At 51.0% G+C, this 16421-nt stretch overlaps 1 protein-coding gene across 4 annotated transcripts in view; it reads left to right on the forward strand.

Annotated features, from left to right (window-relative positions):
* Positions 1-16421, forward strand: part of CUX2 (cut like homeobox 2) — a 324472-nt gene that overhangs the window by 50068 nt on the left and 257983 nt on the right. Inside the window, exon 1 of one of the 4 annotated variants that reach the window (XM_030821391.1) lies at positions 15347-15521. The exons of the other annotated variants lie outside the window; for them this stretch is intronic. The gene's annotated coding sequence lies outside the window, so the exon portion shown is untranslated. Of the gene's footprint in view, positions 1-15346; positions 15522-16421 lie in introns of those variants that run through there. 4 annotated transcript variants of the gene reach the window in all.

Raw genomic sequence — 16421 nt, forward strand, 5'->3', positions numbered from 1 at the left:
GCTGCTTCCTGTGCTGTTTGGTGAGAACCTGCTGTGTCTCAGATTCCATGGAGAATACAGCCCAGTGGAGGGGACGCCCACTGAGCAAACTCACAGGTAATAGAAGATGACAGGTGGCGCTGAGAGCTCCGAGAGGGAAGCACGTGAGTTTGTAGTCATGAACCTTGGGGCTGGCAGGGAGATTGGGAGAAAAGGCCAGGCAACCAGTCAGGGACTGCCATCCACAGGGCAGCCCGCTTTTGGCCCAGAGAACATGCTTGTTCAAGGTCACTTTGATGGGGGAAGAACAACAAGCCAGCCCTTGGCAGAGAGGGCAGTGAGAGTAGACAGCAGGGCCATCTCCTCGAGTACCAGGGTGGGAGTAGTCAGGGAAGGCTTCCCTGAGGAGGTGAATGCTGGAGCTGAGGATGGGAGGATGAGTGGAAGTGTGCATGGGGAAGTTATGAGGGAACAGCATATGCAGAGGCATCACGCTGTGCTTGTCAGAGACCAGAGGCGGATAGGGCCCTGACTTGTCTTACACCTTACAAATAAATATGATTTTCCTCCTGGCCTACAGCGGTGAAGACTGAATCGGCAGGAGTGGAGTGGTTAGTGGGGCCTGGGCTGGTGGGCATTCTCTGAGCCCTGAGACATAAAGGATTTCAGCCCCCGCTCTTTCCTCCCATTCCTGCCCAAGTACCATCTGTTTCTAGGGGAGCAAGTGGAGGGACCCCAGATGTCCCCTGTCCCCTGCTTTAGCAGTTGACAACCTGTGAATATTTAGAAAGTGTGATTTTCAGTTCCTCAGTGCACCGCTGGAGAAAGCAAACTTTAACTTTTTCCTCTTTTTTTCTTCTTTGTTTTTTCAAGGCCAATTTAAACAGAATCTTTTTTTTTTCCCCCTAGAACAAGCCACCAGCTATTACGGAAATAGTAAACAGGAGTCAGGGCTGGGGCATAAATGGCCTGTTTTAATTAGAACATTAAAGTATTTTAACGCTTACACTTTATATTTCTGCGAACTTGATTATATAGCATTTTAAATACCTGTGAACGTTTTAAGGACTCACAGCGATGAATTATTTGCAGGTTCACAGGAAACTTCTATTTTAAAAGCAAAATGGTACGAGAGTGGCTGTGAAACTTTGTGGCAGCGACGGCGCTGTATAATGAGGGGCTGTCTGCCAGCCCGCTGTACCTGCTGTCACTTGGGCTCTGGGGTGACAGAGGCTGTTGCGGGGTGCAGGGGATTGGAGGGACCTCACCCCCTCTTCTCCCGTTCTTCCTCTTCTCACCACAGTGAAGCCACGTGGACCTTCTCATCATTCTTTTAGTCTCTTGGTATTTATTGAGCATCTACTGTGTGCCAGGCGTTGTTCCACGCACTGTGACAGAGCAGGCAACATTCCCTGCCTCCGTGGAGCTGACCTTCTAATCTGGGGAGACAAGTGGCAAAGAAAAAAAAAATAAATGAACATCACGATGATAAAAATGGTGAAGGAAAGGAAAGTAGGATAGAGGATGGGGATGGAGGTGCTGTGGTGTGCTGGAGCTGGCTCGTACAGGCTCCTGAGAGCTGACTGTGTGTGTCTCTTCCCAGCCCTTCATTCAGTGACATTCCATGGGCAGCTTGAAATCAGCCAAGGTGGAAGTATTTACCCCATGGAAATTGGCAGATGCCACAAATCAGGGCTTACTCCTCAGAGAGCCCGTTGTTAACCATTTACCAGCATGCATCTGAGCAGGTCATGCGGAGATCTGGGGGAGGGTTGGGAAGGGTGTTCCAGGCATTCCCTGATGTGGGAATGTGTTCAGAAGGGTGGAGGAACATCCTGGAAGCCAGTGGGGATGGGATGAGTGAGTGAAGGGGAGAGTGGAAGGAGATAAGGCCAAAGGAATTCTGTAAATACTTTTGGTCTCTGAAATCCTCTAATCAGTTTACTTGTGCCTCCAGAACTTTGCGCATGCTGTACCTCTGCCCAGAATGCTCTTCCCCTGGCTGATTCCTTTGGTTCCTGTCTCCCCTAGAGAAGTGTTCCGGAACCATTTTTGCCACAGCACATCTTTCCCCTTTATTCTTATATCAGCACTACTTGGTTCCCTTCCCAGCATTTGTTTCCAGTTGTAATTGGGTATTGGGTTGTTTCTTTGAGTTTGGAATCTGTCTCCCTCACTAGACTGTAAGTTCAGAAAGATCTCGTCCCCTGCCATCTCTCCACCTTCCAGCAAGGGCTTACACAGGGCAGATGCTTGACACGTTATTGTCACATCAGTGAATGCTGGTAGAGAGACTTTTCTGCACTTATTATTGGTTTGGGAAATGCCCTGAATGGTGTGAGATCAGGGATCAGGAGCAGATGTAGCTGATGGAGAAACTAGAGGTTCCTACCTTGTGCCAGGCCTGATCCAGGAGCATAATTCCTAGGTCCCTTCTAGTTAACTTTGAAGCAATGCAGTGGCAGATTGAGGCCTCTCTGATGATGGTCATAGTAATTACCCCCACCAGCTACCAACCTGTCAACGAGAAAGAGCATGCTCTGTACTCCTGCTAAAGACATTGGCCACTTCAGTGGTTAAATATTTCTATTATATCATGGTAGTATCACAGAGTAATGGATGTGAGTTCAGAACTTAAGATGAAGATTGTGTCACTGATGGAGAAAGTACTTAGTTCACAGGCAACTGGAACTGTGTAGCCTGGGGCACATCAAAGAAGGAAACATTTTCATCAAAAGAATCAGGTTTGGCTGACCTGATTATTTCTTTTTCTAATGATGAGAGCTTAGAACATATTGATTGAGGTGATCAGCATTTAGGCCTTTCATAGTGAATGAGGAACTGTCCAATTTATCTTAGAAACAATTGCTATCCAGGGCCTTTAGTGAGGTGTGCACTGCCTGGGAGAGAAAGACACTTAACATCACAGAGCTGGGTGTAGAGCTGGGTGCAGACAGGGAGAGGAAGAAGGCTCCTCTTTTAGGACATCAAATTGACTCTGTCTCCGAGGGTTTAAATCCTGGCTCTGCCCTTCCCAGCCATATGCCCTTTGGCCACTTGTTTAGCATCTTGGAACCTCAGTTTCCTCTTCTTTAAAATGGAGCTGATGGAGCAGTTATCTCAGGGAATGGTTTTTGGTTTATGAGGATTAAAAGCGATGAGGCACAGCTGGGTGCAGTGGTGCATTCCTGTAGTCCCAGCTACTTGGGAGGCTGAGGCAAGAGGATCACTTGAGCCTAGGAGTTCGAGGCTACCCTGAGCAACATAGCGAGACCCCGTCACTAAAAAAAGTGACAATATGTGTAAAAATCTGAGAATGGTGCCAAACATGGCACTCAAGAAATGTTACCCATTGCTATTCGAGCTGTCAAGTGACATACTTTTTACAGCCTATGAAATGGGAATGGACATCGTAAGTTATTCTACCGTAACAAGGGACTTACTAAAGAAAATGCTGTGGGCTGGGCACAGTGGCTCACACCTGCAAGCCCAGCACTCTGGGAGGCCGAGGTGGGAGGATCGAGGTCAGGATTTCGTGACCAGCCTGGCCAACTTGGTGAAACCCCGTCTCTACCAAAAATACACACACACACACACACACACACACACACACACACACACACACACAAATGAGCTAGGCGTGGTGGCAGGCACCTGTAATCCCAGCTACTCGGGAGGCTGAGGCAGGAGAATTGCTTGAACTTGGGAGGCGGAGGTTGCAGTGAGCCAAGATCGTGCCACTGCACTCCAGTCTGGGCAAAGAGTGGGACTCCATCTCAAAAAAAAAAAAAAAAAAGAAAAAAGAAAGAAAGAAAATGCTATGAAGAAGAAGTTACCAGAGTTTTCTAGCCTGCCAACTGGTGGCTTCATCTTGATGCAATGCATGTTTTACTAACAGGTAACACTGTTCCTTGAGAAAACACACCCAAGTGCTTTGCACTTAACCCGGCTCACTGGAGCAGCTACTAATTTGATCATTAATCAGAGAATGCTTTTCATTTCTGTGTGTGGCTGTAGAGTTGACTTAGTCATAAGTTGTTTGTTCAGTCATTTTGTTTTGTATCATCCAAGAGCACAGAGGCTTTGTCTGCCTTTGTGTGCTGTCTCCTCAGTGCCTAGAACAGCCCCTGCACATAGTAGGTGTGTGATGGATATCTGTTGAATGAATGAAATTTTATGCCCGTATGGGTTTAAAAATGAAGGACTATATCCTAGGGAACTGAAAACTGAAGTTTACCCGAAAACCTGCACACAAATGTTCTCAGCAGTTTTATTCATGAGTAGCCAAAAAGTGGGAATACCCCAGATGTCCTTCACCAGGCCAGTGGTTCAACTGTGGTACCCCCACACCATGGAGCACTACTCAGCAATGAAAAGGAACGAACTATTGATATGCTAATGATCTGGATGAAGCTTGAAGGAATTGTGCTGAGGGGAAAAAGGCCATTTCAAAAGGGATTACATACTGAAGGATTCCACTTACGTAGCATTCCCGAAAAGACAAGGTTGGGGAACAGGGAATGGAGTGGGAATGGGGTCAAGGAGGAAAATAGGTGTGCTTATCAAATGGCAGCATGAAGGCCTAGGGGTGATGAAGTGCTCTGTAGCTTGACTGTGTCAATGTCAGTATCCTGGTCCTGCTGTCAGTGTTGTAAAATGTGACCCTTGGGGGAAATTGGATGAAGGGGGCAAGAGATCGCTCTGTATTCTTTTTCAAACTCCTGACCTCAAGCAATCCTCCCTTCTCGGCCTCCCAAAGCACTAGGATTGCAGGCATGGGAGCTACCACGCGCAGCCTCTCTGTATTCTTTCTGCATGTGAATCAGCAATTATCTCAAAATAAAAAGTTCAATTAAAAAAAAAGTAAAGTACTGAAAGCACTTCATTAATTACTCAAAATGCAGTGGGCTGAATCCCTACGATGTGACGCATTAACTCGAGTCTTCATAGCAACGGACTGAATCCCTACGATGTGACGCTTTAACTCTAGTCTTCACAGGAGCCCTGTGGAGTAGATGGAGATGATGTCGCCATTTTTCCAGAGAAGGAAAAGTCTCAGAGAGCTTAAGGGACTTGTCTGAAGACAGACAGCTGGCAAATGGTAGAGACGGGATGCAGACCTGGGAGTGTCAGGCCCTGAGCCCTTAGTTCTTTCCTCTAGACGTGCAACTCTGAGTGCCTGTGGTTTGGACAATGAGCTGAGCCATGAAGCTCACCTGTCGTGCATGGACATGAGATGTCCGACCGGGCAGCTAGGTGCCATGGTACCCCCGTCTGACAAGGCTGACAGCTCTGCAGTGGGGAGAGGCAGTGGAGAGTCATCTTCAGTTTCCCACCTGCTTGCTCCTGAGTAAGCTGCTGACCTCTCAGGAGTTATGACCCCCTCCCCACTCCACTTCATTTGCCTTACCCAGGGGCGGTGGTGTGCAGTGTTGGGTGGTGGTATGACATTTTATAGGTGGGGAGACTGAGGCACGGGGCGAAAGGACCTGCAGGATGTTCCAAGTGGAGAGGCAGTCCGCCCTAGCTCCAGCATCTTGTGGTAATGATCACGGTCAGTTTGCTTTGTCCTGTGCAGTTGCTGTTCTCAGAGCATCTTCTGCCCTGTGACAGTGATCAAGGGCATAGGCCCTGGAGGCCAAGTCCAGCAGCGCTGGGATCAAGTCTTTGCTCTGTAGATCACCAAACTGTGGCCTTAAGCAACTGATTTCTCTTCAAGCCTCAGTTTCCCCATCTGAGAAATGGGGGGAGTAATGGGGATTAAATAGAAAACAGTTTGATAACACACTGTAGGGGACAAAAACTGCTGGCAGCATCTGAAGCCTGTAATTTGGAACCTGGTCTGTCTGCTCTGAGGACCAGGGCTCTGAGCTGAGAGGAGCAAAGCCTCCACCTGGATTATCTTCCCTGATGTTACCCCTCCAGGCCCTGCAGTGCTCTCCTGGACCCAAGTTCTGCTAGGCTGTTGGTTTCCTGAGCAGGGCAATATGTGTTGCAATAGGGGCCATCCAGAGGGCCTGGAAAGCCCTCTGCAGGAGGCAGCATCGAAGCTGAGAGCTGAAAGATGGCTGAGCATTCCGAGGTTAATGGGAGGAAGTAGAGGGAAAGGCATTTCAGAGAGAGGGAACCAGGTACAAAGGCTCAGAAGTCAGAGAGTGCAGGTGCTTTTGGGGAACTGTAACCAGAGCATTCATGCTTGAGCATTAAACAGGCAAAAAGCAGAACCTAGTCACTGTGGCCCTGGGTCTCCTCTTCGGTTAAAACAGCACAAAGCAGGCTGGAGGCCTTTCAGGGGGCTCATGGGCAGATAAGGAGTTTGGACTACATTTTGAGGGTGATGGGAGCCATGGAGGGTTTGGGGCAGAGGAGTGATGCAGGTGGGCTTAATGTGAGGAAGGTGCCTCTGGCCATGATGTGGAGTGGAGGGGAGCAGAGGTGAGCTCCAAGTGGAGGCAGGGAGGCCAGGGAGGAGGCAGCTGCAGCATCTTGATGAGCGATCCCCGGTCCTGGAGCAGAGTTGTGGGAATGGGCTTGGATAGGAGTGACCAGCTAGGGATATTTGTCAGTGCCGAATTGACAGAGCTCTCTCTGGGGTCAGATGAGGGAGCATCTCAGGTGAGCGAGGCTTCTGTCTTGGGTTCTGGGCTGGCCCGAATGGGGCAATCCCTTTACCTCTTTTTTGTTTTTGAAATGGAGTCTCTCGCTCTGGAGTGCAGTGGCATGATCTCGGCTCACTGCAACCTCCGCCTCCTGGGTTCAAGCAATTCTCCTGCCTCAGCCTCCTGAGTAGCTGGGAGTACAGGCATGCGCCACCACACCTGGCTACTTTTTTGTGTTTTTAGTAGAGACGGAGTTTCACCATGTTGGCCAGGCTGATCTCAACCTCCTGGCCTCAAGTGATCCACCTGCCTCAGCCTCCCAAAGTGTTGAGATTACAGGTGTGAGCCACCACGCCCGGCCTGTGATCCCTTTACTACTCTATTCTTTGGTCTCTGTAAAATAGAGGTGATTTCCACCTCCCCATCTCTCGGCATCCTTTTTCTGGGTGAGGGTCAAATGATATCCTCCCTGAGCCCACGCCTTGCAGTGAACTGCAAAAAATGCCAAACCTCACCCAGAGGCCCCTGGTGTTAGAGACACAAGCTCCATTATTTTGTCCGGTGGTTTTTCAAATGTGCCACCAACCCATCAGCTGAACAGAGATGCTACTTCTCACTCTCTCTCTCTTTTTTTTTTTAATTGTAAAAACCAGTTTGAGGTCTCCTTCTCATCTCAGGAGAGGCGCTGAGAAACAATGCCGTCACCAAACAGCAGGTTCTAAGCAAGCACAAGCCAGCATTGATGGAGCACCTACTGTGTGCTGAGCCTCCCTGTGTGTTTCTCCTTGATCTTCTGGGTTAAGGCCACGGGGGAGTGAAATCTGACAGAGTGAGTCTGTGCCCGGCTGCGCCGCATCCTCACTACATGGGACCTTGAGCCAGGAACTTCAGTCGCTCTCAGCCTCAGTTTGCACATCCGTGTGCACATCCATGTAAGGGGTCACTCATTGGGCTCACCCAAAAGGTGGCTGAAGGAGTCAGTGTTCCCACTCTAGCCAGGGCCAGGCGAGCGGGCGCCATGGACTGGATAAAAGACAGTCTTGGACTTGGCCCCAGGAGGTTGGCCTCATTGCTCCTGTTTGCGGAGGGAAGTGAGATCCGCAGCCTCAAAGCTGCCAGGGTGGATTTCCTGACTCAGCCATGCCCTTTTCACAAAGACCTGGAGGAGACACAGCTGGGGTTGCCGCTGGCTGAGGTCAAGTGCAAGCAGGCAGCCTTCACTCCTCCCTGTACAGACCCCTAGGAACAGAGATCAGGCCATCGAAGGGTGCAGGATTGGGCCACCTCATCCCAGTTGCCCAACTGATGGGGCCCACTTCAATTTTTCACCCCACCCAGCCTGGAACCTTCCCAAAGCCCAGATAATTGTCACCTGGGGTTCTATGCACTTTTTATAGAAGAACACTGTATTCCTTTCTGAGGACCCTTGTAACAAATTACCACCAACTAAAGGGACTTAAAATAGTAGAAATTTGTCCTCTCGTGGTTCTGGAGGCCAGAAGTCCAAGATCAAGGTGTCTGCAGGGCTGTGCTCCCTCTCCAGACTCCAGGGGAGGGTCCTTCCTTACCTCCCCCAGCTTCTGGTGGCTGCTGGCCCTGCCTGGCGTTCCTGGCTTGTGGCCGCATCACTCAGATCTATAAGAAGAGACTGCCTGTCTCTTCTTATAAGGACAAGGGTCGCTAGATTTAGGGCCCACCCTAATCCGATATGCTGTCATCTTAACATAACTGATTAAATCCACCGGCCTTGGCCTCCCAAAGTGCTGGGACTGCAGGCATGAGCCACTGCACCCGGCCAAGCTCTAACAGATGTAAATTTCTTTCTGACCTTATTTCCAAATAAGGTCACATTCTGAGGTTCAAGATGATGTGAATTTTAGGGGACCACAATTCAACCCAATACCAGCATCTTTAGAAAACCTTGAGAGCAAGGGTGTCCTTTTCACCCTGACCTTTGTTAGGAGTTTTGTGGGGAAGAAGAGAGAGGGTGTGGGAATGGCTTCCCCATCCGCAGGCAGCAAGAAGGGCTCCAGGTGTTAGTCCCAGATGTGTCTCTGAATGAAACACTGAGACTTGAAGTCTTGGCTGCAAACAGGAGGCTGTGTGGTCAGGCAGGAGGAGCAGAGGCTTCTGAGCAGGCTGAGCTGAGGTCTAGGCTATTGGCCTTTCCTGACAGCTTGCCTTTCCCAGACCCTCAATTTTCATCTCTGTAAATTGGGCATAATAGTACCTTCCCAATGCGGCTTTTGGGAAGACATCACTGTGGCTTTTAATGCTAGACACTGACTAGTCCAAGGTCTTATTATTTGGACAAAGAATCTGGGACTGGGAGAGGAGCCGTGAGCAAAAGTGACAGGCCTGGAATCAGGGCTGGATCTGCTGCCTCCAAGAACAGTGTTCCTTTCTCACATCCAGCCCTGGTCCTGCCAGCAATTGGCTAGGAGGGTCTAAGACCTTTAATAATAAAGCTGGCAAATAGGAATGGCAGAGGCTAATCTTTGCAGTGACCCTCTGAGGAAGGGACAGCTGTAATCCATATTTATTTTCCAGATAAGGAAACCAAAGCTCTGGCAGATTCTTTTGTTTTTTTTGAGAAAGGGTCTCGCTATGTTGCCCAGGCTGGAGTGCAGTGGCCTGATCATGGCTTACTACAGCCTCTGCCTCCCAGGCTCAAATGATCCTCCCCACCTCATCCTCCCGAGTAGCTGGGACCACAGGTACATGCCAACAAGCTCAGCTAATTTTTGTATTTTTTGTAGAGACAAGTTTTTGCCATATTGCCCAGGCTGGTCTCGAATTCCTGGGCTCAAGAGATCCACCTGCCTTGGCCTCCCAAAGTGCTGGGACTGCAGGCGTGAGCCACTGCGCCAGGCCAGGCTCCAGCAGATTTAAGTTTCCTGCCCAAGGCCACACAGTTGGAACATAGCGGAGCTGAGATTCAAATGCAGGTACATCCACCTCCATGTCTCCCTTCCTCAGGCTCCCCTGTACCTCGGTTTCCCCATCTGGAAAATGGCACCTGTTTCAGGTTCCCAGCTTAGATGACCCCGACTCCAGCAGAACTGTGCTGTTACATAAACTCCGGCTCACCCAGGAGGGTGTCCTAGCTTTTGCATCTCCTGCCCCTCACACCACGGCGACTTGAGATTTTTACACAGATGAGAACTGTGTGTGGGGCGGTGAGCAAGTGAGTGCGTGTGTTTGCAACAAATATTTTATAATAGACAAGCCTCGTCTGCCACTTCTAAAAGTAGTGAAAAAAAAACCCACTTTGAGAAAGTAAAAATAACCCAACGCCTGAGTCACTGAAGTCACTGAACTCAGCCGGAACCGGCAGCTCCAAGCTGAACTGACTGCTTCAGCTCACCCGGGGCAGCAGGGCTGGGGCCAGAAACTTGAGGGGGGGGCGATGAACACCTGAGCTTTTAGGGGGAAGTCCCAGTGGTTAGTTTGTGGGTGAAGTGCCTGTCGCTCTTCCTTTTATTTTAAGCTGCAGGATGAAATGGCTCCCTGAAAGCCTCTATCTTCTTTTTCTTTTAAAAGTGACTTGACAATTGATAATTTTGCCCTGGCGATGGACACCTTAGAGCTTTTATTTCTTGGAGGCCAAACATTGATGTTGTGTGAAATGGGAGCTTGGCGGAGCCTTTGTGCAGATCTCAAGCTTCCTGAAAAATTTATTTACTGTGACTGTGATCCGCAGGAGCCAATTGATGTTTATCTATAGTCGTTCACGCCAGCAAGGAGGGGAAAAATGCATAACTGCACTTTCTTCGGAAGGCTTGCGAGGCTGTTTAAATAAGTATCTAATAGTGAACTTTCAATAGCAGACAGGCAGTTTGACGGACAGGGGACAGTGTATTATTAACCGTAAGCAGGCTTAATCTTTCCCCGACGTTTTAGAGGAAGCTTTGTAACCTTCTGGCAGAGGAATTCATGAAAACCAGGTATTTGAAGCTAAGCAAAAATTATCCTGGCCGTTCCCGCGGCGGAATCGATCACTCCAAGAGCCGCATGAAGGAGGGGAACAGGCTGCAGCTGGGCCCCGTGTGAGCAGCCCTGGCCACCTCATTGTGGCGGAAGGGCCCGAGAAGTGGACGGGGACCGGAAGCGGGCAGAGGGAGGCAAGGGTCGTGCTGGAAGCCTGGTTTTCCTGCCAGGTAAGTAACTTCCGCTGTTACCTGAGCTTGGGGACTGGGGTCAGAGACCTGTGTCTTCCACCTGTGCCCCAGTTGCAACAGCGCCTAGCCTTTGGCAGCATCCACCTTTTTTCTTTGAGACAGGGTCTTGCTCGGTTGCCCAGGCTAAGAGCAGTGGTGTAGTCCCAGCTTACCGCAGCCTCAACCCCTTAGGCTCAAGGCATCTTCCCACCTCAGCCTCCCCAGTATCTGGGACTATAGGCATGTGCCACCATGTCTGGCTAATTTTTTTGGGCTGGTAGGAGATGGAGGTCTTGCTGTTTGCCCAGGCTGGTCTCCTACTCCTGGGCTCAAGTGATCTTTCCATCTCAGCCTCCCAAAGACAGGCATGAGCCACCGCAGCTGGTGCATCCACCTTTTAAGCAATAGAAGTGATTTATGTGATACTGTTCAATGCATATCTGTCTTGCTCATTGGGCCGGAAGTTTTGTGCAGCCTGGAGGCTGTCTTATTTAATCAGGGAGGCTCTCTTGATCTCTGGAAGAAGGTAGACTGGCTTGGTTTCAGAATTGTCCCCTGGCCCCCTACCTGGCTGTCATCACCTTGGGCGTAATGCAGGCTTCAGTGTCTGTCTCCCCCTATTTAGAGGGTCAGCTGCAAGCACCCAGGGACTTCACCTCAGTCTGCCCAGCACCAGATACCCCATAGCATCTCTTATGCTGTTTATTGAATGACTAGCCATGTGTTTTCCTGGGGTGGGAACAGCTGTGGTTAAGAGCATGTGGGTGGCCAGGCGCAGTGGCTCATGCCTGTAATCCTAGAACTTACGGAGACAGAGGCAGGTAGATTACTTGAGCTCAGGGGTTCAAGGCCAGCCTGGGCAACATGGTAAAACCCCATCTCTAAAAAAAATACAAAAATTAGCCAGGTGAGTTGGCACACGCCTGTAGTTCCAGCTACTCTGGAGGCTGAGGTGGGAGGATCGCCTGAGCCCAGGAGGTTGAGGCTGCAGTGAGCTGTGATTGTATCACTGCACTCCAGCGTGGGCAACAGAGTGAGATCCTATCTCAAAAAAAAAAAAAAAGGATGAAGGTTAGATACTCTTGGTATCAAATTCCCGTCTGTTACCCACTGTGTGTTCTTAGGCAAGTGGCCTGCCTTCTCTGAGTCTTTATTTCCTGGTCTAATAAGGTAGGGAGGGAAATGACTTCACCATTTTAAGTCTCAGTTTCCTCATTTATAAAGTAAGCATAGCAGTGCTCCCCTCCTTGAGGGCTGCAGTGAGAGGTAGATGAGAGGGTGCAGGTGGAGGACTCAGTGTGTGAGTTATAGCTGTTCTTACTAAAATTGTATTGATCAATATTACCATTACTACCATCACTACTTTTTCTCTCCATGAAATAAGCAAAACTCACAGCCTCCATTTTGTCTGCTTCGGACATTGTCACCCCTCTCAATGTCTCAAAGCCAGAATGGAGGAACATGCTGGGTGCCGTGTAGGGTCAGGAAATGCTGGGCCTGGAGTGAGTCCCTGCACATGGTGGTTGCTCTCATGCATCTGCTCCATGTAGGAGCCATGAGCTGACCCTGGAGCCGAGGCCCCTTATGCAAGTCTGAACCTCCTCGAGCAAGGGTTCAGAGGCTGACAGGGTCAGCAGTGATGCTGGGACAAGAGAGAGTGCCAGGGGCTCAACAAGTGGCTCGTGGATGAGTGGTGGTTCCAGGATTAAGTGTGCCACTGAGCCCCCCATCAGCAGGGAAAACCAAGAGCTGCCTGGTGCTCAGAGCAGTTATCATCACCAGAGCCTGGTCCGCATTCTTGCCAACAGCCCAGAGAGTACAAAATGGAGCCCTCTGGTGGGGGTAAGGGGGAATCAGACCTTGGAGGTCTTAAGTTCCCTACCTGCCTGGGCTGAGGTTCTTTGTCTGCCCTGGGCTGTTCTATCCCCTACCCCTCACATCCTTTCTTGCTCTCCCAGAAGCCAGTTGGGTTTACCCAAATTATCATCCCCATGGCCACCACGGAGCAGAGTGGGAGGCCGGGCCCTGTGCTGGGTGCTCCCCGTGTGGAATCTCAGGAGCTTTTATCACTTACACCCATTTTCCAGAAGAGGAAACTGAGGCTCACAGAGGCAAAGTCACTTGCCCGAGGCCCCATAGCCTTCCCGTGGTCCTGTGCCTCTTCTCTGATGCTTCACATCCCTGCTTCCCAGCTCAGTGGCGCCTCCAGCCTCCTCTTTCCCTCCAGAAAGCAAGGCCAGCTCAGCCACGGGGTGGGTTTGTGAGTGGAGCTGGAATTGTTCAGGAGATCTGGCTTGAAGAAGTTGGTGGGCTGTAATCCCAGCACTTTGGGAGGCCGAGGCAGGTGGATCACTTGAGGTCAGGAGTTAGAGACCAACCTGGCCAGCATGATGAAACTCCATCTCTACTAAAAATACAAAAATTAGCCAGGCATAGTGGTGGGCACCTGTAATCCCAGCTACTTGGGAGGCTGAGGCAGAGAATTGCTTGAACCCGGGAGGTGGAGGTTGCAGTGAGCCAAGATCACACCACTGCACTCCAGCCTGGGCAACAAAGCAGGGCTCCATCAAGAAAAAAAGAAAAGAAAAGAAAAGAAGTTGGGGGGCAGCTAAGATCTTGGCTTCAGAAGGTGAGTCCCTGTTGTCAAGATAAAAGGGATTAAATCCTAAAAGCAGAGCCTTGCCAATGCATCGGACAGAGCCCAGCACCCCCAAAAGTTCTGCACTGGGCATCCTTCCTGTTCCCTTCTCATGCCTCTGATGGGAGCTCTGGTCCAGATACACCCAGGAAGGTGACATGAGACCCTCAAATGTGTGTCTGCCACCTCAGACCACCAGGTGTGGCCTTGGAGTGAAAACCCACGTTCTGGGCTCAGGTACTCAGATGCCTGCCTTGGGGTGACAAACCCCATCTCCCACTGCTTCCTGTTCAATTTTGGGAAGTGTTTTGGGAAATGACTCACTGCTCACCTGCTTGTCCCCAAGCCCTCCATCTCCAGAAAGCAGGATAGGGAGTTGGGGAGGAAGCAGAGGAGACAGGGTCTTTCTTTTTGGCTTTATCTATTAGCAACAAATATGAGAGCTTAGGGCAAGGCACCAGCTGCAGAGAGAGCCTAAAATGATATTAATCACAGCAGCAATAACTAATACATATTCATGTGCCTACCCTGGGCCAGATCTGGGGAGCTCCTAGATAACTAAAATGGGCTCCTCCTCTCAGGGGGGTCACCGGGGTGAGAAGACCACCCATGACTGCACAAGACAGCGTTTTCCCACAGCAGCAGGTCCTGCTCGGCGAGCGAGGCACTCAGAGTCAGGAGCCAGGGAGGATCCGCAAAGCGACTGCAGTGAGCAGGCAGGGGATTGGGGTGGCTGTTTTGTACCTGGGGCACAGCATTGGGCACCAGGAACGGCGTGGGCATTGGCACAGAGAACCCAGGCTCTGGGGCGTGTGAGTCGTTTTGCTGGGATAGAGGGGAGCTTGGAGTGGTTAGTGGGTGTCAGATCAGACAAGGCCCCAGGGCCACCACATGGAGTTTGGACTTCTCCTCGAGGCTCAGAGTAAGGATTTGGGGAGTTTAGTTCAAAGAGCTACAGGAAGCCATTGAAGGGCGTAAGCGTGGGACAGTAGTGACAGGATCCACTTACCTTTTGCAAAGAAGTCTCAGGCCACCATGGAGAAGAGGGTTGTAGGGGTAAGAACAGAGTCGGGGGCTGGGCGCAGTGGCTTTACGCCTGTAATACTAGCGCTTGGGAGGCCGAGGCAAGTGGATCACTTGAGGTCAGGAATTCAAGACTAGGCTGGACAACATGGCAAAACCCCGTCTCTACTAAAAATACAGAAACCGGGTGTGGTGGTGCACGCCTGTAATCCCAGCTACTTGGGAGGCTGAGGCAGGAGAATCACTTGAACCCGGGAGGTGGAGGTTATAGTGAGCCAAAATCATGCCACTGCACTCCAGCCTGAGTGACAGCGAGACTTTGTCTCAAAAAAAAAAAAAAAAAAAAAAAAAACGAACTGAGTGGGAGAGACAGGGAGGAGCTGCTGCAGTCATCGGCCTTGGCACCAGGGATTCCCGGGTATGGGCCAACGAGGGACCTTTCAAAGTAGATTCGCATCTCTGGAGGGAGGCCACCGAGGCTGCTGTGAGCTGCCTTGCCGGCATTTCTCCTTTCCATCCCACATCTTGACGCTCGGGGACTGCGGAGCCCCAGTTGATAATATGGTGACATGTTAACAGTGGGGAATGGCTGGAGGGGACCTATACCCCCAGCCCCAGAGCAGCTCAGACAGGAGCAGGAAGCCAGCGTCACCTCCCTCTCTCTAGCAAGGACTCACTTTGGTCTCCTGATTCCCTTTCTCTTCGTGAGTTCAGGGGAGGAAGACAGTGAGCCACGCTGGAGGGACCTGGCCTCGGCTCCACAAGCTGGGTATTCATTTATTCACGCGCTGAGCCCCCAGACGGGGACGGCCAGAAGTGCAGCACGTAGAACCAGCCTGAGAAGAGCTGTCCCTGAGTAGGAGCCGGGAGGCCTCTGGAGTGAGGATAGGTGCTCAATATGGCCCAGAAGGCCAAGGAAGTCTCCCGGAGGAGGCCGCCTACATCATATGCTCAGTGAAGGCAGGAACTGGGTTGTCCCATTCAATACAGGATCCCAAATGTTCAGCAGTGTGGAAGGAAGTGACTTGGAAGCTCAGACCTGAAGGGCGACCAGGTCCTGCCCCAGCAGAGGCAGAAACGTGTGTTCAAGGTGGAGGAAACGGCCTGGCCAAAGACTCGGAGGTGGGCTTTGTGCAAGTCACTGTTCAGAGTGCCTGGGACCTCCGGGTGAGCAGGGTGTGGCAAGAGCTGAGGCTGAAGGCCAGAGGCAGTGCTGCATTTTGGGGTCTAGGCCTCTGAGCTCATAAAAATAGCTCGCTGCTTTCTTAAACCGTTATGTGGTTTCTCTTCTTCCTTCATTCCTTGCCAAGCCCGGAAAGCCAAGTTGGGTCACTGCTGGGAGGTATGAGGTGAGACTTGGGTTTGCAGGCAGGGCAAGTTGTGGGGAGGTGGAGGTGGCCCCCTATTTGTTGGGGGCAGACCTGCCGTTTGAAAGCCACCATCCTCGTGTGTAGCCCTCACATGGGAGAACAGGATTGGACCTGCAGGCATCCTGGCTGGGGTGAGACGGAGTCTCAGGGGAAGGTGGGGGGATGTCTCTGCCAGCTTTGGGGCTCCAAGTCTCTCTGATCACCTATTGGGTTTATCAGGCGCCGAAACTGGGGCCCGCACGGATGGTGTAAAATCAGATCCAGGCAGCCTGGGTCAGTGCCCATCATGCAGAGTGACCCTCTGTCCCCTCCATGCCCAGCGAGGCCGATGGGCAGCTAGGAGGCGAGGTACCGTCTGGCTCAATTGAGAGCCAAAGAGGTAATGCTAATGTCTTTTAAAATTAGAATGAAAATGTTTATTGCAGAGCAGAACCTGCGTCAGCTCAGAGTCCTGTGGGAAGGGAACGGCTTTATCGCAGCCTTTCGCTTTTATTTTTGCACATTCGCTTTTTATTTGCCGGTGGTGCTGCTGACGGGCCCTCGGAGCGGGGCTGTGTCTGGACACTTCTGGGAGCCTTGGACGGCTCTGGAGAGGAGGCAGGAGCTGCCCAGGGTGAGTGCAAGGACCCGCTGAGGGTTGAGAGGACTTGGG

This window comes from Nomascus leucogenys, chromosome 10 (assembly GCF_006542625.1).
Source record: "Nomascus leucogenys isolate Asia chromosome 10, Asia_NLE_v1, whole genome shotgun sequence".
Classification (NCBI taxonomy): Eukaryota; Metazoa; Chordata; class Mammalia; order Primates; family Hylobatidae; genus Nomascus; species Nomascus leucogenys.